Here is a 24077-nt window from a genome sequence, read left to right as displayed (position 1 = left end):
AGATCAAAGGGAAGGAGTGCATTTTAAAAAGTCCAGTGTGCAACATGATTACTTGACGGTACTGTTACATTTCTTCTGTGTTTTGTAACCTCTCTGGAGAGGAGTTTGCAAATACCCCGTATTTCCGTTATCCTGGGGCCAGTACAACCCTGGGCTTACTGCATCATAGGAGATGTGATTCTGTTGCTTGCCATTATGACACCATCGCCATCACCCAGAAAAGAGAGATGCAGGGTGTATGTATGGACTGATGTAGCCTTGAAAGGAAACACTGATTTTGTGGGAAGTGTCTAGTCTCTCTTCTTTCTCTAGGCAATCACTCCCATATTTTTATGATTTGGTGGGACTGATTAGACCCAAGATGGGTGTGTCACTCTGGGTCAGTCAATAAGAGCACCTCTTTCTCTCCATCACAGTGATTAGACAAAGGATGCATATGCAACCGGTTCAGAACCAATGAGAATGTAACTAAGACAGCTGTGGGAAAAGGCTGACCATCTATACCTGAAATGATCAGAAATCAACCTGTAACCAGTTACAGGTTTACCTTTACTCTCCTCCTTTAACCACAGGAATAAGAACTCAAAGCTATATGTCAGTGGGACTCCTTCTAGCTGTGTGAAAAAAAAAATCTAATCCAAAGATCGAAAACTAGCCAAATCAAGCCAGATTGTGCCAATTTGCACCATGAAATGCTTTTAAAAATTTTAGGATTATGGGCCTCAATTAAATAATTTTATATACAGATTCAAATTTCTAAGTCTTGAATTGGGAGTTCTTACAGCAATAGACTAGACCCCTTATATGGCAATAATTGGTGGGAGTGAAAAGAGACAAACACACAACACCCCCCCACACACACACACATATACCCCTGCCGCACCCTTTGAAACTCAATTACATGCTCCATTTTCATTAGTCTCTTCCTTGGACACCTCTCTCACTAAAGTTTCCATTGGCTATTTGGGCTCATAGGCTCTGCAGCAAAGATTGTGAGCACCTCTTCTTGTTCTTGGCATGGCCTGTGTCTGGTGCTCAGTGGAGAATCAATGGTAGAACTCCTAGTCTCGTAAGACCTGAGAACTGGACTGGGAAGGTGGCTCAGTGGTAGAGTGCTTGCCTTGAATGCATGAGGCCCTGGGTTTGACTCCTTAGCACCACATTAGCAGAAAAAGCCAGAAGTGATGCTGTGGCTCAGGTGGTAGAGCGCTAGCCTTGCATGCATGAGGCCATGGGTTCGATTCCTCAGCACCACATAAGCAGAAAAAGCCGGAAGTGGCGCTGTGGCTCAAGTGGTAGAGCGCTAGCCTTGAGCTGAAGAGCTGAGGGACGGCACCCAGGCCTAGAGTTCAGGCCCCACAACTGACAAAAACAAAACAAAAACAAAGACATGAGAATTGAGATGAGGTAAAGACACTGCCTCAGATGATGCTGATGGAAGCCACCTATCTATCCACCTGAGGTGAGCATACTATCAAACTATCAGGAAGCAGAGCAATTGGCTCCAGGGACCCACATGGCCTGCTGGTCTCCTTAATCAATGAAGAGGGAAATACAAGCCTACCATACAAGGCTTTGGAGGTATACTAGTCAACTTGGTATTTATGGCTATCAACAGAAAGGAAAAGACATGAAAACAAAGCAAGGGGCCAAAATATTCCCTCCTTTACCTTGTTTCTCCCAAGTATTTTGTCACAGGAACAGAGGCAGGCCAACATAGACGCTAACCACTGCAGTGCCCACACTGAGCAGAAAATTAATAAATGTTAGCCATCAAGAGCTCGGTAACTCCCCTCAAACATTTCATTTGCTGCTGAGGATATGATTTCTTAACAGAAGCAGAAGCAGTCCTAGATGGAATTGGGTTCTTCAGCACTAGTAAGAAACCACTTCTGCCTTCCCATTTCCATCTCCGCTGATGAGCTGTATCAAGTACTTCAGTAAGGCACTGCTTTTGGAGTCCCAGGCTTTGAGACGAGGTTTCTAATTTACTTTTCAATTTGCACTCTTAGGAATGTGTCAAAACCGTGGGTCCCACTGAACAATGTCCAGGGGTTTTTTTTGGAGGGGGGCTGGGGAGGGGAGTGCTTTGGAACTGTGTTTTTGCCAAAGTAACATCACTGAAAAGTTATCAGTAAGACTTCCTCAGAGATGCCAGGAGAAGCCGTATTGTTTAGACAAGTGCTAATCATTGCAGTCTCCTGCAAATTAGGAGGGAAAAGTGATAAGGGGGGGAGGAATCAAGAAAGGATCAGTGCATGTTTGCAATTAGCATTTGCAGGAAGATGTGCTTCTGTCACAGCTGCAGGGGACCAGGGAAGCGGGGAATGGGCTGTCATCCAGCTAGCCTGGCCTAGCTAGCACCATCACCTGCAACCCACCATAATATTCTTTTTGAGGTTTGATGACTTTGGGGTCCTTTTGGATTCTTAGTTTTTAAATGCTAACAGTCTCCTAAAAGAGATAATATCTTTCCAATAAGGATTTTTTTTTTTTTTTGGTTTTGGTCAGTCAGTTGTGGGGCTTGAACTCAGGGCTTGGGAGCTCTTTTGCTTTGAGCCACAGCTCCACTTCCATTGTTGAGTGGGGTTAATCGGATATAAGAATCTCAAGGGGACTTTTCTGCAAAGGATGACTTTGAAACGTGATCCTCAGAACCTCAGCCTCCTGAGTAGCTAGGATTATAGGTGTGAGCCACCAGCAGCACTTGGCTTCCAATAAGGACTTTTAAACAATGCTAGGTTTATGTTGTTTATGCCTAAAAACATGTGAGGGAAAAAATGGCGAATCACTGACCAGGTGAAAATACACTAGATGAACGTGAAAGGGATCAAAAGCATGCTCGTAGCAGGACTGTCAGATAATATGCAATTTAAGGTCAAAAGCATACATTTTCCCAAACAAGCTATCATCTAATGATAAAAGGTATAACCTTTGACCAAAAACGACTCCTGTAATAAAACATTCTGTACCCAAGTTAGAACAAACAGCAAGATGAGAGCAGATGAGTGTGTGTTAGTGCAGCCTTACTAGGAAATACTATGCAGGGATTAGAATGGCACCATCAACCTCTGAGCTGTGGCACTCGAATGACTTGCTTTTGATGGAGACTTCCCCCGCTCCATTCCCCCAGACACACACACCTGGGAAATTCTGTCCTTCTATGAGTGGCCAGCTACCATGAAATGATTGACTTGGAGATAGGGAGCTTAGCTCCTGGTCCTCTTATAGGCCAAAGTCTGTCCTATGACTCCAGCCGTGAAGCTCACAGTGAGCTAAAGCTTAGACTTGATATCCCCTGGGACCTGTTTCCTTCCATCTCACCCTCTGTGACCCTCTCCTACTTCTCTTACTCCAGTGTTGGTGCATCTGGAGGGCAGGCCTCAACTGGCCATGTGCACGAACTTCCAGTACAGGCTCTACTCTAGACATCACAAGCCAAGGCAGGCTGCCACAAAGTAATAGTCCCAAATAATGATGCCAGTGCTGTTGACCACATTCTGAGAGCCATACTGTGTGATGCTCAATGCTTCACATACACTTTTTTTTTCATATTCTCACGAATGTCTCCACAGATAGTTATTAAGAGTCACTGTTTTGAAGAGGAGGAACGCAGGGCCAGAAGATCTGATCTGCCTGAGTTCATACTGTTAGGAGTCAGCAAAGCAATTCTTTGCTCCCAGTTGATGCTGCTCAGACACCAGGAAAGCCATGTCCACTCTCCAAGTAACCTAACACACCTCCTGACCTGCAGTCCTGTGCTTTGTTGTTGTTGCTGTTTTGGTTTGGTTTATTTTTGTGCCAGTACTGGGGCTAGCACTCGGGGTCTGGGAGGGCTGTCCCTTAGCTTTATCCCTCAAGACTGGTGCTCTCTCACATGAGCCCTACCTCCATTTCTTTTTTTTGTGTGTGTGACAACAGCTTGTATCCAAGACATCTGAGAGCTCAGGACCCGCCCTCTCTCGCCCTTTAAGCAGATGTTACTGAACGTTTTTTTCTAATGATGGAAGAAATCAAACTCCATCCAGACAGAAGAATTAAAACAAAGATGATTTCTCTTTACTTCCCCAAATCCCTGACATCATTGATAATAAGCAAGCAATAATAAGCCTGTAGGTCATTACCCCATGGCTTTTAACTGATTAAAGTCCATTTCAAAAGAGGTGGAAATGAAATTGTCTGCCTCGTGTGTGTGGTTTTAGGGATGGAGAGGGGGGTGGAAAGTCTGAAAATTGTGTTTTAAATTGGGATCCATTTGCTTTAGCAAAGTGAGAAGTCAGGTCATTTTCTCTTTTTAAAAAAATAATTACCACGAATTTCCTTGCTATTTCTTTCTTGTGTAGATCTCTCTCTGTCTCTGTGTATCTCTGTCTCTGTCTCTCTCCCCCTGAAAACAGGGATTACTTGTGCCTGACACTAACATGGCGCCTAACATGTGCTTTAAAAAAAAATCTTTAACTGTGTAAGTTGTTAAATGAAGAGAAATCACATTCACATCTGCCCGTGTGTCCCTGAGGTTGGAATTCCCTTTTAAAAGAAAGAATTAAATGATAAGGTTAGAGGTCTCCCGAACCCCCATGATTCAGTCCCTGATTAAAAGTCAATAGTTTCATTATTTCAGCAATGTTCTGGGATTTCTGGAACTTAATTCTGCCTTGTAAATTGAGGTCAGAAAGCTGGAAGAAAACTGAAAATCCTCTGGGCTCGCTCCTGTGTTCCTGAGCCCACAGCCACCACCAGCGCTGTCCTAATGAATCTCCACTCTATTAAACGGTTATTTGGTCTTGAAGCAGGTCATTTGTAGCTCCTTCTCACTCAAGAACAGAAGGCAAAAGTGTTAGAAAAGAACTGGAAAACAGAAGGTGGAGTGAAACTGAAAAGGGCTCCCCTATCGAGGGCCCCATTTAATTGATTCAGAACAAAATGCTCTTCCATGGCTGGGTCTTATTGTCTAGGAGGGGAGAATGGAGAGGGCTGGAGGTGGGGGTGGCGGTGGATCTGATCAAGATGCCTTGTCTGCATACACAGACACGTCAAAATGAACAAAGAATCAATTCTCATTTCTAAAAGTGGGATAGAGAGAGAGATTGTGCTGAGATGTTTTCAGTAGGATGCTGAGAGAACTCTGAGCCAGGGAAAAGGAAGTTGATGGTAAATAATGAGTGAACAGCATCCAATAGTACAAATGGAGGAATGTTTAGGGATAAAATAAAAATAATAAGCCAGGTGTCGGTGGCTCATGCCTGTCATCCTAGCTACTCAGGAGGCTGAGATCTGGGGATCATGGCTCAAAGCCAGCCCAGGCAGGAAAAGTCCGTGAGACTCTCATCTCCAATAAACTACTCAGAAAACTGGAAGTGGCCCTGTGGCTCAAGTGGTTGAGCGTTAGCCTTGAGCTGAAGAGCTGAGGGATAGCGCCCAGGCCCAGAGTTCAAGCCCCATGACCAACAAAAATAAATAAATATAAAAATAATAAACTGTTGGCAATTAGGCAAGAAATCTCCTCAAAAATAAAAGGCAAGACTATGAATAGTTCACAGGAGTTACCTGATCTATAAACAGGCATAAATTGGAACTATCCCAGGCACAATGGAACTAAATAATTCCGTAAGAGAACTGACTTTCCTATATACTATTTAGGCCATAGGGTGCATGCTTACTGCCAGCTCCTATTCCTGGGCCCATAGCAGACATTACTAATGGATTATAGTTTCTATCCCTTTAAACTAGAGTGTGGTCTCAAAACCACTCTCAATAGAGCCTCCTATCCCCTTCCCTACAAATCTATAGGCATGCACAGAAGAGACCAGCTCTCTGCTGTCAGCAAGTACCCCCACATATTTCCAATCCACTCACTTTCCCCCTCCTTTATTCTTCCAGTCTTCTCCCTTTGGTATCTAGAATTCTGCATTTTTCCACAGAGAGGCAGGATCTCAGACCACATGGCACTTCTTAGGTAAATCTCAGAGTTTACTTGAAAATCATGTGCTTTTTAAAATGTTGTATGACATTTTATCAATTCACCGTCTAGGGTCAATTAGGCACAAATAATAGCCATGCTCTTTTTTTCTTCTTCTTCTTCTTTAATTTGTGCTTTGAAAAGAAATATGCTAGTAGATCTCTGCTGGTTGGAAATTTTAGGGTTTGGGTAAACATGCTCATTTTTCCAAGGGAGGAGTCTGGTTTCTACCTTAGGAAAGGCAACAGAGAACTCCAACACACTTGGCTAACAGCATCTAAACTGAGAGGGCTCAGCCCAGAACAATGATCCAGAATTATGAGCATGCATGAGGCCAACCTTCTTATGAATACTGGTATCTATCATTTGTCGGTTCCATGGGACAAGGTCAGAAGGCGTAGTGAAGAATGTTTCAAGGGTCCGTGTGCCACTTGCATAAGAGACCAGTGACCTGAAAACCAAGTCATCTGTTATACTTAGTAAAATGGAAAGGCACATCGTGAACACTAGTCTAGTTCCAGAACAACTATCTGAAGAACATTTGGAGCCTGAAAACAGATTCTTAACTGAATCCCATCAGTGCCCTATAGCTTTTTTTTTTTTTTTTTTTTTTTGTCGGTCGTGGGGCTTGAACTCTGGGCCTGGGCGCTGTCCCTCAGCTCTTCAGCTCAAGGCGAGCGCTCTACCACTTGAGCTACAGCGCCACTTCCGGTTTTCTGGTGGTTTATTGGAGATAGGAGTCTCACGGTCTCTCCTGCCCGGGCTGGCTTTGAACCGCGATCCTCAGATCTCAGCCTCCTGAGTAGCTAGGATTACAGGCGTGAGCCACCAGCGCCCGGTGCCCTATAGCTTTTATTGCTCCCCAATTTTAAAAAAAGTGGTATTTGGTGTTAATCCAAATTAGTCGTTATAAATTAAATGTTCATTGCAAAGGAAGATACAATTTCAGGTGTAAAGCAGTTAGCTCTCTTTCTCAGACCCAACAGCCTGAGAGTTGAATTTAGTCTTTACGTATATTTTTATTGGCCCCTTATTCATACTTTAGACCTTATTTCAGATTTCTGGACTTTAGTTTGGAATGTTGATGAGTGTTTGCATTTTATAACACACATATATAATTATTATCATTATTACATATATAATAATAATTATTATTTTAGAAAAAGTCTCCATCCATGCGAAGGCACTGGGGTATTTTCAGTTACACCTGATCATATGTTCAGTATGTTTCCCTCCAAGCCCCTGGAGGTATTTTAGTTTGCAACTCCTGGTTTAGTTTAATAAGCGAATCATGAAGGAATCAACCATGAAATTGAAGACATAGTCACCCAAGAGTGTATTTTAATTTAAATTTAACATTAGCCAATGCTTCAGGCTAATGATAAACATTATCCAGCTGCTACACACGTGCGCACGTGCACACACACACACACACACACACGCCCATGTAGCAGCTTTATAATGTGTTCTGGTCATTCAACTAAATATTTACTGAGTATATACTTGGTGCCAGAAATAGATGTATTAATAATAAGGACTTGCCCTCAAAAAAAAAAAAAAAAAAGCACAGAGAAGCTGGGCATGGTGGTTCACACCTATAAGTCCATCTAACTGGGAGGCTCTGATGTTGCAGTTTGAGGCCAACCTAGACAAAAAGTTCACTAGACACCTTCTCAACAGACAAAGCCAAGCATAGTGGCACATGCCTGGAATTTCTGCTACAGTAGGAAGCCTAAATCGGAGGATGGCAGACCTGGCTTGCCTAGGAAGAAAGCAGGACTCCATCTCAAAAAATGTCTGGAGATGTGGCTCAGATGATAGAGCACCTGCCTAGCCAGTGCAAGGCCCCAAGTCCAAAACCCCAATACAACCCCCTGCCCCTGCAACAAAAAACCATGGAGAATTTGGGCACGATGGAACATGCCTGTAATCTCAGCTGCGCAATAGACGCAGGTGGGGGCAAACCACTATGTGAGGTTGGGCCCAGGCTAAAAAAAAATAAAAAATAGGAGCCTATTTGAAAAATAAACCAAAGCAAAAAAGAGCTACAGGTGTCACTCAAGAGTAAAGGTGAGTTTAACACACACACACACACACACACACACACACACGCGCGCGCGCGCGCGCGCCAAATAGGCCTGGGAATTAAGTCTGTGGAAGTCTGACCTAGCTCCATGTAGTGTCAGCCTTGTGGTGAACTGCAGGGAGCACAGTTGGAATTAAAGACTTGGAGAAATGATATTGCAAATGACAGCATGTATTGGTAACAAGACAGGGAAAAAGCTCCAAGAGAAAACCTGAAAGGTCCACCATGTACAGAGGGAACAAACCTAATTCACACCCCACCTGCTCAATTCAATCTCCCCCCAAAATGGACCTGAAGTTAAATCAGTTGCTGCATTGTACTTTTGATTCAATATTTGATAGCTTCCCTACCAGATCCTGACCACAGCAAAAATTCTATGACCAGCACAGGACTCCATGCTATGATTCTAAAGGGGCCAGAAATGTATGAACTGTTAAGAAGGGCTATCCAAATTTAGAAATAAAGCCAAGATAATAAAATGATGATACTTACACAAATACACATATACATGACAGACGGAATGATGAACATACGGAATGATGGACAAATGGATGGCTGGATAGGATGATGGATGGATGGATGGATACATGCATACACAAAGACATACATGCATAGATACATGATAAATACATACACAAACACATATAAATACACAGATACAGAAATATATGCTAGATGGAGAGAGAGCTAGTATGATTAGATAATTGATAGAGAGGATGGATGGATAGACTGATGATAGATTGGACAGAGCACAGTGTGATGTTCAATGTCATGTCAGGGCATTATTTGACAGTACTTACTGAATTTTCTTAGAAAAACATGTCTGCATTGGCTTTGCTCTTCAGTCTTTTGGCTAGAAGCTAAATACTCCAAACCTTGTCGCTCCCCACGCAATAGAAAAAAGAACCTAAAGGCATTGGTTTTAGTGCCTTATAGGCCATCAATTAGTTCTGTATCTAACCCAGCAAGCTTGTTCAGACATTCTTTTTGATGCCTATAAATTCTCAGTTTTTCAAGATGCTCTCAGAGTAAGTTTCACTATTTGACCAATTCCTGCATTCGCAAAATGAAATAAAATCTTGGGGTGTGTTCATGCAAGTCACCGCTGTGCTTTGGATTGTGCTTTAGGGTCCTCTGTGGGTTGAAATTTAATCCATAGCTAGTGGGATTCCAGGGCATAAATTAAATCTGATGACGGCACGTAGAGATGGGCTTTTAGGCTTGGACTAGGAGATGAGACAAGGTTGTTAGGATGGAGGCCCCGGGATTGAATCCTGGTGACCAGGTAAGAAGCCATCTATCCATCCTACTCACAGGCAGACTCCTCCCTCTACCCTGTGTCTCTTGGAATTACACGAGTCTCTGCCAGCCAGAGGCCTTCATAAGAGATGCGACCCGAGGGCCTACAACCTAAGGCCAGCAAATAACCTCTTATCCTATAACGTGTCCTGCCTCCATGTCTCATTACAGTAACGGGAAGCTGACTAGTACAATTGTGTTTTGTATTGTTTTAAGTGTTTTCTGAAGGAGCTCTTTAGACTCTAGGAGCTGTGAAGCAAATTACAACTGGAAAAGTGTTGGTATACCTATAGAATGGGGAGATGAAACATGTATAAAATAGCAAAACAGGCTGAATGGGTCAAAGATCTAATAGATAGCATGGACTCTAGCTAATAATAGTGTATTCTATTCAGGATTTTTGCTAAATAATTGCATTACAGCTCTCCCCCACCCCATCCCCCTCTCTCTGTGGACCAGTACTGAAACTTCAACTCAGGGCCTGGGCACTGTCCCTTAGTTTTCTTCACTCAAGGCTAGCATTTTACCACTCAAGCCACAGCTCCATCTCTGGCTTTTTGCTGGCTAATTGGAGATAAGAGTCTCATGGACTTTCCTGCTTGGGGTGGCTTTGAACCACAATCCTCAGACTGCAGCCTGTTGAGTAGGTAGGATTACAGGTGTGAGCCACTACCAGTACCCACCCAGCTATTGCTGCTCTTGAAATGGAGAAAAATAGGTAATCATGTACCCAAGCATTCTGTTAGTTTATTGCAGTTACAGTAACTATTTCACTATACATATATCACTATATATATAGTGAAATAGTTTTATATGTAGTGAACTATATATGTAGTAAAATATATGTAGTATATATAATGAAACCTATACAGTGAAACATAATACATACGTGTCTTACATACATGTAAGACATGTGTATGTATACATAATACATACATATATGTCTTACATTATATACCTTAAATGCACACAGCAATCTTTTAAAAGAAGGAAGGAAGGAAGAAAAGAAGGAAACATAGCCATGATGTGTGTGCTATGAAACTCTGGATCAAAAAGTATTTAGCCTTGTCTAAGGATGGAGGATGGTTTTCCCTGAAAACGTGAAGCATGAAGCAAGCCTGGCAGCTGAGTTAAGAAGAAAAGTTGGGGAAGGCGTGGAGCTGCTACCCTGGCCCATAGCTCAGAGCAGCCTGACAGGCTGAAGACTTGCCAGGCACATCTCCCCTGGAGGGGCCCACCCTCGCCTCCTGGTCCTCCAGGCTCTCCTAATGGCAAGTGGAAGGGAAGCGATCTCCCTCCTTCCCTACTCAGGCTTGCACGTGGCGCAGGCTCACGTGGAACCTGTCAAATGGCTCCCAGGAAAGAAACTGCACGAAAGCTCATTCCAGGTCTCAGCCAGCATCTGAACTCCCTGGCAGCTCAGCCTCTGGGAACAGGAAACCATTTTCTTCTCCAGGATCTCTGGACCATGGGGAAGGGAGAAGCACTTTCCATATCCTGACAGAAAAGACAGCGCTCCCATCGCCCCGTGCCACACGGGAGCCTCATTACATGTGCCTCTGTTACAGGGATTGCGTGCCACAGGGGCCCATGCTGATCCTGGCTTCCGTGCTGCAGGCCAAGAGGTTTGGATAATGAACTCAAACCGCTTCTCCTTTCCTTGCAAATTCCAGGAAGCAAGGGGGAAATTTTTTTAAAAAACAAGTTAAAAAAAAAGCTAAGGCTGATGTTGCCAGGATATTAAACCACTCGTCATAAAACAAGATAACTAGAATGCAAAGGGGAAGTCTTGGCAGCTGGGTTTTGACCCGAAGGATTGACAGCAAAGTATTTTGTTCGTGGAGCAACTCAGATAATGGCAGCTGGATAAAGAAGTCTGTTTGGATTTTTCAAACTGGTGGAAGGGGGAAGGGAGAGTTTAGACCTGAAAAAAAATTATAATAGTAGTAGAAGTAGTAGTAGTACTAATAATGCTGATTCCATGGACATCCAGGCCTGGGTTCAAATCCTAGCTCTCTCATTTCTCGACAGTTCTCAACTTTACGTGTGTTGGGTAATAGGTATCTGTGATTTCAACTGCCCTCCCCCAATTCATATTTTGAAAGTTCTACATGATTAAGATGAGTAGATGAGGACCTGGGGTATTACCCCACAAACAGGATTAGCACCTTGATACACAAAGCTAGACTCATCCCCCGATCCCAATCCTGCTCTTCTGCCTTGTGCGAAGTCAAAAAAGAAAAACCTAAAAAGACAGCTTTGCCAGAACTCAGCCAGGCTGGCAGCCTGACCTCCAATTCCTGCCTTCCAGAACTGTGAAAACACATCTCTGCTGTCCACAAGTCGTACAGTTTATGTGGTCCTGACACGGCAGCCCGAGATGACAAGATACTGTACAAAAGACCCGAATGAGGCACACGATGCGTTCAATCTAGGGCCCTGCAGGGACTAAGAATTCAGTCAGCTGGGAGCAGGGGGCTCATGACTGTCATCCTAGCTACTCAGAAGGCTGAATCTGAGGATCACAGTTCCATTCCAATCCAGGCAGAAAAGTTTATTAGGACTCTTATCTCTAATGAACCACCAGGAAACTGGAAGTGGCTCTGTAGTTCAAAGTGGTAGAGTGCTAGCTTTGAGCAGAACTGAGGGACAGTGCCCAGGCCCTGAGTTCAAGCCCCAGGACAGGCACAAAAATTTGAAAAGAGAAACAGTAAAAACAATTCCATGTTTGGATAGATCATATCTCTGTCTCTTTCAATCTCTCTTTGTCTCTGTCTCTATCTGACACACACACACACACACACACACACACACACACACACGCACACGCACACGCACACGCACACGCACACGCACACGCACACACGCCCAGTACATCCATTCCTGCTCTTACACAAAGCCGGCTCTTGTTCCCCGCAAGAATCAGAATATAAATCAACACTATCGCATAGTCCGTTTGCTACCTTTTGGAAGACCCCACAGCTCTGTCCTTGAACTTGTTTCTTTTTTTTTTTCTTTTTATATTTACTTCCTTGTTCCTCTACCCTCAATGCCCTGAAGCTGGGACCTCTCACTAGCCTAGACATTTGTCCTGACTGCAGACACACATAATCAACTGCCTGTTCACCCAGCAGCTGAACTCTTAAATGTCTACCGGGCTCTTCCAACTAAACGTGTGGAAGGCTGAGTGTTGGGTCCCACGCCTTCAAACTCTCTGGCCTCCAGCAAACACACCATTCTTCCTCCCCTTACTCTCACCTTCTTTGGCGGCTCTGGGTGTGAGCTGCTTCCCGGCCTTATGTGAGGGAGCTGATCGCTTGTGTCCTCACCCCTGCCCCAAAGCCAGCTGCTCCTAACCCAGGGCTGCCCTGGAGGAGGGGATTAAAAACTTAGAAGTAAGCCTAGCTTCCCAATGTAAGCCATCACCCAAGGATGCGGGCGGGAGCAGGTAGGTGGCAAGCACCTGGATACACCAACCAATGGAGGCAACATCCAAGGAAGACGTCCACCACATCTGTAACATCTGGCTCACATATTATTAGCTTAATGGGAGCACGTCTGTCTGCCCTGGAAGATTTTAAGTTCCACGAGGGGAAAAGATCTCATCTACCTTGTCCACCCATGAGTTGCTTCTAAGCCCCTCTGTAAATATTGGATGAGCATGTAATGAATTAACTAATAAGCTAAGTACGATGTTTCATTTATCATACCTAGATAAGCTTGACAACCACCCCAGGAGACAGGCCCTGCAGGTCTGAGCCCTTTCCAGGCTCAGTTCCAAGCATGCCCATTGGAGAACCAATTAGCCAGAGAGGCTAGACCAAAAATAAAATAAAGCAAAATCACAAGAACAAACTTTTCTGCAATCTTTACCTTGAGCCTTTGTCCCAATTCCCCAAGACTTCTGCCACACACATGAAGACTTTCTTCTGAATTCCAAAATCCTCATCCCTGCCCCTAGCCAGACCCTAGATCATAGGACCGAAGAGTCATAAAGAATCAATACAGGGTTTGTTCTCATTGAGAATTTGTTGTTTCCATGCAGGTTAAGAAGAGTAGCTCACAGGTCATGTAAGGTCCGTGAAATCATTTGGTATAAGACAGTCATGTGATGCTTCTTGTCTCCCATCTGCCTCCCACCTGCCTGTTTTGATCATTTTATATGGGCCATGGAGATCAAACCCAGAGCCTTGTGCATGCTCTAGGCAGGTACTCTAACCATTGAGCTACATCACCCAGTGCCTAGAATCTGCAATTCTTTTTGTAATGCCTCTTTGCTTTATATGTCACTGGGCCTCAGGTATTTCATTCTGCCAATGGAAAATGGACGAATACACTCTCCTTGGATCTGCTTTTGTTAGAAAGGAATAGCATAAAGAACATCTCGTTCTGGAAAGATGATTATCAACTGATGCCACAATGTCCATCTTTCTCTCTGCTCTAGAATTTCAGAGATGTGAACCTCACAAATCTATGGTTTAAGTCTGTTTTGCCTTTTTGTGGGTAACCCATTAGCCTCTCAGGGGCCAGTGCACCAAGAACAACTGTAGGTTTTTCTTTGTTTTCTTTTTTAATTTCCCTTTTTTTTTTTTCATGGCAGTACTGGGAGTTGAACTCAGGACCTCATGCTCACCAAGCAAGCACTCTACCTCTTGAGCCACACCACAGTCCATTTCAATCTGTTTGCTTTTAGTTTCTCAAGTAGGTTCTCATGCTTTTGCCTGGGCTTTCCTCAGGCCATGATCCTCCTACTTCTGCCTCCTGAACAACTGGGATTACAGGTAAGTACTACTAGCCCCGGCAATGCAAACTATAAGTCTTTAAGACTTGTCTGAGAGGTCAGTGCCCAAATCAACCATCCAAGTCACTATGTGCATTCGATTGGCCTGCACAAAGCTGTAAGATCTGAGATGTTTTTAAACCAGCCCCACAGTCAGGTTAGGAACCTATGAGTTGGATAACTACTATAAGTCAGAAATTTCCAAACCTAAGCAATCGTATTTTAGAGCATAGGGAATGCTTGTAGAAAAATGTGAATTCCTAGGCCCCCTCCTGGAGAAGTTAATAGGGGGACCCCAAGAATGTGTAAGCCCCGATCTATCCCCTGCTTCTGCAGGAAGAAGGTGCCAGGTGATTCTGTGATCTTGATGTACGCCCTCTGGGGTGTCACTCGAGTACTCTCAGGCTTAATTTCCTCACCTGAACACCAGGTACAAAAATACCCAGGCAATGTCACAAAATGTTGGCAAGTTAATCTGTGGGGAGGTGGTTGGCAATTCTGTCAAGCGTTCTATGCAGGTATAAAGAATTCCAGCTTTCAGTTCACTTTGTTGCAATGTCTCTTTGCTCCTTCAGGACCAATTTTAGGCTATTTGCAAGGTGCAGTGTATAAAGGGAATCCAAAAAGCAAACTTAGCAGCAATGCAAAGGTTGTGGCAGTAGGGTACTAAACCACACACATGCCTTCTGAGCATGGGGCCTGTGGGCATATCAAAAACTCAAGGAGGTACATCTGTACTCCTAGCTACTCAGGAGGCTGAGATATGAGGATCAGAGTTCAAAGCCAAGCCTAGGCTTGGATTTGGATAAAGTCTATGGGAGACTCTTATCTCCAATTTATTACCAAAAACAAACCAACAAAAAACAAAAGTGGACCTGTGGCTCAAGTGGGAGAGCGCTAGCTTTGTGTGAAGAAGCTCAAAGGATAACACTCAGGCCCTGAGTTCAAGCCGCAGGACAAAAAGGAAAAACAAAACCAAAAAAAAAAATTCTGGCCCAAAGTCAAAGGCAAATAGTAATAACAAGTCCATCTCTTAAGCAAAAGGTAACAACAGCCTGCCACTTAAAAAACTACTGAAGATTCAAAACCTCAACAGAGCCTGCAGGCTTCCTCCTCCTTCTCCTTCCACTGTCCCAGGATTAAATATTCATTGCCTTTCTCTTTGCAAATAGAGACAGGGCCTAAGACACACATCATAAAAAATGCAATGTAAAGTGTCTTCCTAATTTGAGTTTCTGTTATTGGAAATGTATTTGAATGACCTTCTTCCTGCTGCTGGGGTTGAACACTTGATCTTCCCTGCCCCTAGTGAGTGTCATTCAGAGGAACCTGAGTGTCCACGGAAGTACTAAGAGATCAAGGACAAATTTCCATCAGGAGTCTGACAATCCTCAGCCCAGGCATCAACACACACTGCATTTAAAATATTTTCAGAAAGTCAGGTGCCAGTGGCACCTAGCTACTCAGGAGGCTGAGATCTGAGGACTGTGGTTCAAAGCCAGCCTGGGCAGGAAAGTCCATGAGACTCTTATCTCTAATCAATCACCAGAAAACCAGAAGTAGCTGTGGCTCAAAGTGGTAGAGTACTCGCCTTGAGCAAAAAGAGCTGAGGGACAGTGCCCAGGCCCTGAGTTTAAGCCCTAGGACCAAACTAACTAACTAAAGTCTCACCATACACCTATCTTGACATTAGGTGACAAACAAAACAAACTAGTCTTATTTTGCACCTCCTACATTCTTTGCCTTAGTTTACTTTAGAAAAAGTAAAGGATTCACCGCATTCCTTCACTAAAAGCTTAGCCCATTTTATTTATTTGCTTATTTATTTCGGTGCCAATCTTGGGGTTAGAGCTCAGGGCCTGGGTGCTGTCCCTGAGTCCATTGCTCAAGGCTAGTGCTCTACCATTTGAGCCACAGCTCCACTTCTGAGTTTTTGCTGGTTAACTAGAGATAGGAGTCTCATAGACATTCCTTCCCAGGCTGGCTTTGAACCACAATCCTCAGATCTCAGCCTCCTGAGTATCTAGGATGACAGGCGTGAACCACTAGCATCCAGTTTCCTTTGCTCTTTTGAAGGCAGGTGCAAAGGAGAGCGCGGGGATATTTATATTAATATATGGAATATAATCCCTGTGCAGCTCCAAATACGTGTGATGGAAAACAGGCTGGCACTTACAAAGTTCTACTTTTTCTTCCAACTAACTCCTGTTTACAAACGTTCATGACTCTGGTGCAGCTCAGGAAACCTTTTCAAAGTGCCAGCCATTAATTATAGCTGACTCTGGGGCCGGGGAAGCCGGCTGCACTCGGAGATCAATGGCTCTGGCTAGTCTGGGAAGGGAGAAATGCCACTCAGACAGGAACCAGTGAATGCACGTCAACCCCGGGGAAACAAGGCCCCTGTCAGGCAAGGCCTCACTCCCACAATGCATTGCAACAGCTTATCTGGACATAGTAGTGCAAAACCAGCCTGCACTTCCCAAGGAAAACTTGCACAGCAGCCACAGCTCTCCAGAGGAACCAATAATATATACCTATATCCTAAATTATATATTCTATTGTAAAGGACAAATCTTAGAATACCATAGCTTGGCTGTTGTAAATATGGTGACTACAGAACTTGAGTGGGCAGGTGTCTCTATTGTATGTTGGTTTACATTCCTTTGGATGTACATTCAAGAATGGTATTTATTTGTTCTTTTTCTTCTCCTTTCCACTAATTAGAAAGGGCAAACCCTGGCTGGCCACCTTCTCTACTGCTGTTAACAGCTCTGCTTACTACAGGGAAGTGCTCACTTACTTCTTGCCAAGTGAATTGGGGCTGGCAAAAGACTTGGAAGGATATCAGCCAAGAATTAATAGAGGTTACTCTGCAGAGAGATTGTGGGATGACTTTTAAATACATTATTGTTATCCTTTTTAAGTTCAATTTTTTGGCCAACTTCTGTGGAGAATATTTGTCTAACTAGAAAGAAAATCAAATGAATCTAGTTTGGGTAAAGATCCAAGTGATCCCAAACATTAAAAGTAGCCTTCAAAAGCTGGGTGCCGGTGCTCACACCTGTAATCCCAGCGACTCAGGAGCTGAGACCTGAGTCCAAAGTCAGCCTGGATAGAAAACTCCCTGAGACTGTAATCTCCAGTTAACCAACAAAAAGCCACAAGGGGAGCTGTGGCTCCAGTGGTATAGTGCTAGCCTTGAGCAAAAGAAAAGCTCAGGGACAGCACCCAGGCCCTAAGGTCAAGACTCAAGATGGCACCAAAAAGAAAATAAGTAGCATTCAAGTTCAAGCATATTAGCAATGCCCACCCTGACACTCATAGGCTAATAATGACAACAAGGATCTCCTGGTTTTCCTGGGTAATCGTGAAATACTCGGAGAATAATTTTCTCATTTCCCAACAGGGGTAAAAGGATGTCTTCACATATCGATGTAAAGTGCCAGGGTGCTGCAGGAAAGATTTAACTCATTAGCAAGTCAACAGGTAACAACACGCTGCTGGCTGCCGGGTGACAAGAAAGCACAGTGCAGACATGCGTGTCAGGGGGAATGAAGGGACTGTGAAAGTGGGTCAGGCCTTCCCCACCAGGGGGTGTCTCCTCCGTCCAGAGCTGCATGTCCAGTCCCGGCAATGCGTGCACACACGTGGATGGGTGGGGATTACTGTCCATTGCTACAGCTATCTGCAACACACCGAGCTATCAGTGGAACAGGAAGCTAGCATTGAATAAGCCAGAAGGTTCATTTTTCTATTGAACGTTCTTCTTTACACTAAGAAGATAATGAAGACATGATCTGACATTTCTCAGGGCTTCTGGAAGAGCTGACATAAATCAAGAGTTTGCTTTGGTTCTGGAGAGAAGGAAGATAAATCTTTATGTCCTCCTCTGTGTAAGATCAATGTGAGGAAGTGGCGCTGTAGCTCAAGTGGTAGAGCGCTAGCCTTGAGCTGAAGAGCTGAGGAACAACGCTCAGGCCCAGAGTTCAAGCCCCACGACTGACAAAAGAAAAAAGAAAAAAAGATCATTGCGAAAGAAACTCCTGTATAGGTAATTGATCTCTGTTTGGTGATCTGGAAGGGAGGAGAGAAAAAGCTATAATTTGTTTTTAAAGGGTACTTTGAACTTTACTTCAGCAACTGTTATTGCAAACTAACAAGCTAACTCTCATTTATAAGAATAAAATGCAAACCATAAAGATAGATAGGATTTTTAAGTCCTATTTCTCCTTAAGTAGAAATGCTGTTATAAAAGTTGGATAGGTAAAATAGACCAGAGGTTAGTTTGGGATAAGAGGGGTAAACTAGAATGCCTTGTACTTGAAAGACACAAGAATACTAGAAATGGAAGTTTGGGGAATGAAGAGTTCTCCAAAGACATAAAGAAAAGCAAAGAAAGCTAATTCCTCAGAAAAGTGATAACCAGGGACAAAGTTCCCAGTGCCAGGAATTGTTTGATGAGTTGGTGGTATCATGACATCTAATATTTTAAGTGATTGCTTATCATGGTTCATGCTGTAATTACCTGCCATTAGCTAAAGACAGAAAGAGAGGAAGAGAGGGAGAGAGAGAGAGTCTCCAGTTAAAGAAGTTGCTGCTGTAAAGTGGCATTATTTCAAAAAAAAAAAATAAAAGTCTGTAAGAGGTAAGAAGCAGGAAGGGAGAAATCCCTAGAGTTAGAACTCCAAAACAAGACAGGACCAGAGGAATGTAATTTTCAGGTTGTGCAAAGAATCCCTGTAGATACGGGACAAAGACATCAGACCTTCTCCTGTCTCCCCTTCGACCAGAGTTCAATGCTTTCATTTAAAATGTTCACCATTTCATTGCACATTTAAGGCTGGACAGCGGTGATGTGTTTAGATGCATGAGCACAGTGGAATGGCTGCCATGGTCCAGTCACCAAATTCTATCCCTTATTTTATGTGGCTACTACTACCTTTTGTGCCTAAGGCAAAACACCTCAAATCTATACTCTCAAAAACGAATCTTCACCTTGTAGATGAATAGGAAAAGAAGGAGTCGGCTGAAAAGTAGGGAAACAAAGGCAAGCCTTGAGGGCTTCCCAGAGGAAGTGACATTTGAAACAAGAGAAGCATGACTTCCTCATCACACTGGTGGAACCAATTATCTGAAAGTACAGGAGATGTAGGAGATTGGGGTGTGTGTCGGGGGGAACCAAGAAATGTTAGGTATTATCAGAGTTTATGAGGATTATGAAGAAGTAACAGGGTCTGATTTTGAAAAATAGTCAGAGGTCTCGGGTCTGTGGGGCTTGAACTCAGGTCCTGGACATTGTTCCTGAGCTTCTTTTGCTCAAGGCTAGCGCTCTAATACTTTGAGCTATACAGCACCACTTCTGGTTTTTGACTGGTTAATTGAAGATGAGAGTCTTACAGGGGACTCTTCTGCCCCTGCTGGCTTCAAACCATGATCCTTGCATCGCAGCCTCCTGAGTAACTAGGATTATAGGTGTGAGCCACTGGCGCCCAGCTTGATATGAACCTTAAAAGCGCCATCCAATGTAGAGAAAGAAAACTGGTATAAAGGTTCCTGTTTCTAATCATCGCTCTACCACTAACTTAAGCAATCCATTTCCTTGGCCATTGGTTCCTCCAGGGAAAGCCTGGGAAGATGTATTTCTGTCCTCAGCACACAACACCAAAACACAATTATGAGGAATTATGAGGGGAACATGGCTTCTCTGAGAATGAGCTAGTACAAGCCAACAGAAGGAGAACATTCCACTAAAAGTGCTCAGAACAAACACATGGGATGCAGAAAGGCCTCTGAGTTGCTATGTTTCATGGACAAAGCACACTGCCACACAGAAATCTGGAAGAAACCTCCATACTGCTTTCCATGGCAGTGACATTATTTTCTATTTCCCTCCACCGTGTACAAAGGCTCCAGGTCCTCCTCGTTCTGTTCTTATATAAACATTTACTATCTTCTTCTGATCTCAGCATGCTGACAGGTTTAAGCTTTGATCTCCTGGTGGCTTTGATTTTTCACTGCCTTCATTACTGGTAACTGGGAACGTTTTCTGTTTTGGTTATTTGGTCATTTCTAAATCTTCCTTGGAGAAACTCTCTGGCCTATTTTCTAATGGACTTTAGTTAGAGTTGCTTTGGTTAACTGGGCTGTAGGAGTTCTTTGTGTATTTCAGAAATTACCAATTTTTTTTCTTTCCACAGGCATGCATAGAGCTTGCAAACGTTTTCTCACGTTTTTGCACGTTTCCATTTTGTCAGTGATTTCTTTTTGCTGCACAGAAGCTCTTCCGTTCAATGCAGTCTCATTTTTCTGCTTTTGCTTTGGCTACTAAGGTTGTTGAAGTTAATTCTGTGACTTCTTCATCAAGACCACGTCTTGTGAAGCTTTACCTCACAATTTCTTTGTTCCAAAAATTTTACCAGTAAGAAAAATGTGTGAAATCGGCATCTAGAGGAGAGATTACTATGACATCTTGAGAACAACTACCATCCCAAAACTGCCACTTGTGTGTGAACTGCTTTTTGCTAGCATCATAATGACCACATTAGATCAATTAATTCTGTCATTTAATTAATGACTTTTCCCACAGCTATCTTAACAGCCATGGATAACAACTGAAAAGAAACCCCAAACAGTTGCTTTGATATCGAATAGTTACAGAACCAAATCTTATTTAATAAGGAATAGCCCAGCTGAGACCAGAAGGACATTCTTATTTTATCAGCACACTGAAATGAATGCACTAAATGGTTTGAACCCACTAAATGGTTCATTGCTGATCTGCAAGTTCTTTTCATACCATAGAGACGAGGTAGTTCAAATCCTAGGTGACTTGCATTTAAGCATTTCTGGTCACTGCAAGATCAAGTATGTCACTGTCTCCAGGTATAATAGTATTTATAATGTCCTGATAAGACTATAGGGCCAACCTATAGTCTCTTTTATCTTCTCACACATGATTCCATAAACATATAGCTTTTGAAATTGAAAGATAGAAAGCAAAACCAAGACTTCATCTGTATGTGCCAGTTCTGGGGCTTGAACTCAGGGCATGGATGCTATCCCTGAGCTTTTTGCTCAAGGACAGAACTCTACCACTTGAATCATAGCTCTACTTTCCAGCTCTTTTGAGTGATTAATTAGAGATAACAGTCTCAAGGACTTTCCTGGCCAGGCTGGCTTCAAACCGAGATTCCCAGATCTCAGCCTCCTGAGTATCTAGGATTCCAGGCGTGAGCCACTGGTGCCCGGCTAAAACCCAGACTTTCCCATTTCTGTCACTGCAGGACCACATGTTGGTTAGGAAGAAGTTCAGCATTTGAATGGAGACCATTCACAATTTTTCCAGACACCTTTCTACACATGACTTCCTTCACCTTCTCGTGCGCGCATGTGTGTATACATAGAGACATACAAGAAGAAATTCCACCCACATAGCATTACAAAATTGAATTCTGAAAGCTCTCATTAGAAAGCCAAATATGAATCAAAACTCCACCATAGATAATTAGCTTACATGCCGCTCTGATTACACCATTGTGCAATCTTTAGGCCGCAGGGAAGATGTCTACAACCATAGACCGCATTATCGCGACTGGTACAATGGAAGAGATTCTGAGACAAGGATTTCAGTGCCTGATAATAAACAGTACAGGTACAGCGGAGTTGCTGGGTTCTTACAATTTTACAAAAGCAGGAGGAATTGTCAGAAGGGAAAACGTCTCAGTCTCCACTTGATAGTTTTTAACCCCTTAATTATTGTGCTGACACTACTGGCCGAGGAATACCATAATCAAGCATCATTTTCTTGTCTAACCCTACAGTTGATATTGCAGGCCTTGCGCTCGCCACCAAACATAAAACACAGCATCTCTCCAGCGTGCTTCGATGCCATAACCCTGGAAACAAGATTTCCTTACTTGCAATACAAACCGGTAAACACTGCTGTCATTTGCTGCACAAAACGTCCTCAGAAACTTGACTGCTTCTCTTAATTCTGCAGCAGATGAATTCAAACGTGTCCAGGGAGGATATCTGTCATCAAATAACAGATAATAAATAATAGATGATAATATCCATATAATGGTTTTCTCTTTCCATGGTTTCCGTGGTAGCAAGTCATTTGTCCATATACTCACTTGCTTAGTGATGACCGTTCTCATTTCAGGGAGAGGTTCCAGAAGAATTCAGTGAGTTTGTCCCAAGCAACATCCTGCTGAGGATGTGGCTGAATCTGACCCTCAAGGTCTGTGTTCTTTTCTTTCCCCTGGTTGGTCAAACATGTTCTACAGTATACATACACTTCTCTAGAAATAGGAAGGATTTTTTTGTTGTTGTTGTCAGTACTGAGGTTTGAACCTGGGGCTTTGCATTTGCTAGGAAGGCACTCTATCACTGGACCCACACTCCCAGCCTTTTTTTGCTTTAGTTCTTTTTCACACAGGGTCTTCCTTTTTTGTTTGTTTAGGGGTGGCTTCTAATTGTGATCTTCCTGTCTATGCCTCCCCTGCATATCTGGGATTACAGGCATACACCACCATACCTACCAGGAGAGGCTTGTTTCGAGGAAACATGGATGAAGTTCTATATTGGGAGATGTTTCGAAATCAACATTGGGTGTCAACAAGATGACACCAAAATTGCACAGGGAATGAATAATATAGAATGTCATGACCCAGTGTTGAGGGTTTGGACCTGAAATGTGCCCAGAGGCTGGCAAGCCGACAGCCTGAGACCCAATGCAGCAGCGCTGAAGGATGTCTTTCCTCCATGGATGAATCCACTGATGGACTCGTAATTCGGTGACATTCCTGGGAGATGGGAGCCTTCATGGGGAAAGCAGTCACTGGGTGTGAGCCCTGAAAGTCTGTCCCAGCCCTTTCCTCATGCTCCCACCAACCCCCATCCACCATGAGGTGGTCATGCGACTCCACCACATGCTTCTCAACACTGGACTTCCACACGGGCGAAGAAACAACTAAAGCCGGGTGTCCATGGACCGAGACCTCCAAAGTCATGAGCCAAAGCAAACCTTCCTCCCCCACCCCCCTGAGATGTTTTTCTTAGCTGTTTTGTCACAGGGGCAGGATGCCAACACAACCACTTTCCTTAAAATGAATTACACCCTGCCTGCCCGCAACCATACGTGTCTAGAACAGTGCATCCAGAGAGAACATGTGTTAGTTCAGAGGATGTCCACGAGGGGGCGGTACTCACACCACTGTGAGAAGATCACTCCCAGCATCCATGGATACTAAGGACCCCATTCCACAACCATTCCAGACCAGATGCCCACCACAAAGACCCAGCCAGCCCCCCACACAGCAAGGCTGGCAAGACGGAGAAACCCTGATTGCGATCAGCAGTCTGCACACGCAGACTGTAGCATATATGCTTATCTGGAGAATAAGAGGGGAGGAGGAACCGCCCATCTCCAGCAGATTTTTTTTTTTAAGTCAATCCAGAATAGAAATGGACAAAAGCAGCTGTCGTGTTCTTCTCTATACTTCCGCAACTTCTCTTCGGTGTCTCCATTCAGCAGGAAAGGACCTGGACCATGGATGTTCCTAGACTTTCCTACCCAGCTGCCACGTGCAAATGGACAGCAAGAAGTCAGAAGCAGAGTTCTGCCAAGGAAAAGCCAAGCTTTCTCCCTCCTCGCTCACTGCCGGCCCCTCTCACACCAGAGAAACAAGACCATGACTCTCTACTTTCTCCCTGTTTTTGCACAAGCATATGAAAATGTATAGAGTCACATACAGAAAGGCTCTCCTCCCCCCACAAATAAATTGAATCATGATAATCTTCCTGCTGCATGCAACTTGCTCAGATGATAGGACATAATTCAGTCCCACCAAAGATAATAGGGTATTCCACAGAACCACCAAACCTCTGGTCATTCATCTCCATCAGTCAACAATACTGAGATTGTCTCCACCTTGTTTGATCATTCACAG

At 43.7% G+C, this 24077-nt stretch overlaps 1 pseudogene; it reads right to left on the bottom strand.

Moving 5' to 3' along the window:
* LOC138814446 (large ribosomal subunit protein eL33-like) overlaps positions 1-23138 on the bottom strand; it is a 30961-nt pseudogene extending 7823 nt beyond the window's left edge.
* Between the last annotated feature and the right edge of the window lie 939 nt (positions 23139-24077).

The sequence above is a fragment of the Dipodomys merriami genome, unplaced genomic scaffold, assembly GCF_024711535.1.
Source record: "Dipodomys merriami isolate MVZ:Mamm:240054 unplaced genomic scaffold, mDipMer1.0.p SCAF_60, whole genome shotgun sequence".
Lineage (NCBI taxonomy): Eukaryota > Metazoa > Chordata > Mammalia > Rodentia > Heteromyidae > Dipodomys > Dipodomys merriami.
This window is presented reverse-complemented; position numbering and strand designations above follow the sequence as displayed.